The following is a 1065-nucleotide window of genomic DNA, read 5'->3' as shown; positions in this document are numbered from 1 at the left end:
GAGCTCAGTCAAGTTCCAAGAGAAAGAAACATCACAGTACAAAACGTGGGGGCTTCATCCAGCAGCTACACTTGTCACAGCACTGTGAGTTCTCTTTTCTTGTCTCTACTGCTATCGGAATCTTATTTCTCTATGAAACCGAGCACAATACTTGCTCCCTTTAGTGACTGTTTGCTTATTTGACGTGATATACATATTATACATTTTTACTATCTGAGGTCTTTGTTCAGCCTGGCTTCACATGCAGCTGTAAATTTTGTAGTAAGTGTTTTAATTTTTCCTGTGGAATTTTTTTGCTGTCTGGTTTAACTAAGTCTGTGATCAGCATTTTATCATCATTAACATACATTTCTCACTTGTAGCATTATCGACCCTGACATATCAAACATTTCTAGGCAGATGTTATCCATCTGAATCAGAAGTGTTTAAAGAGCACTTTAAACAGACACAGAGATAGGTTAAAGAGATTTTTTTCCTGTCTTCCATACGTTGCCAGGTGGGATGTTGATATTCTGGTCAGTCACTCAGCACATTTTCAATATTGAGTATGAAGGTCATAAATGACAGGGCAGGATTTTTTTATGTATGTTTGCCAAGATGAAATGATTCTCCAGATTGTCAATGTTTATGTCACACAATGAGCTATTGTAAATTTTATAATAAAATTATAGTTCTAATTAAGCTATAAACTGTGCTCTGGTTTCTCTTCAAGTTGCATAAATCTTTTGCCTTTTACTAAAGATTTCCATGGAGAGGAACAGCTATCTCATAATAGCAAAGGGTATATTTAAAATGTCTATATCTTTCTGAACTCTGTTCTTTCAATGGTGAATCTCATCATAAAAACAATGGGAATTTTCAGTTGAACCCACTAAGCCACAGTTATGACACTGGCTGTAAGGTGTAAACATCATGCTAAATAAGTTGATATGCACTTCAATATTTGATCTAGATTCTTATGGCTGTACATGTTTTTAAAGCAGACAGTTGTATGCTTACTTTCACTGTTATTTATTTGATAACTGCATTCTAAGTGCCTCCTGTTGTAATTGCAGAATTTAAAAC

General features: G+C 34.9%; 1 pseudogene; it reads left to right on the top strand.

Moving 5' to 3' along the window:
* Positions 1–691: 691 nt before the first annotated feature.
* On the top strand, positions 692–813 carry LOC112549366 (annotated as a pseudogene).
* The last annotated feature ends 252 nt before the right edge of the window (positions 814–1065 follow it).

This window comes from Alligator sinensis, unplaced genomic scaffold, assembly GCF_000455745.1.
Source record: "Alligator sinensis unplaced genomic scaffold, ASM45574v1 scaffold866_2, whole genome shotgun sequence".
Lineage (NCBI taxonomy): Eukaryota > Metazoa > Chordata > Crocodylia > Alligatoridae > Alligator > Alligator sinensis.
Note: the sequence above shows the minus strand (reverse complement) of the source record. Positions and strands in the feature narration are given on the sequence as shown.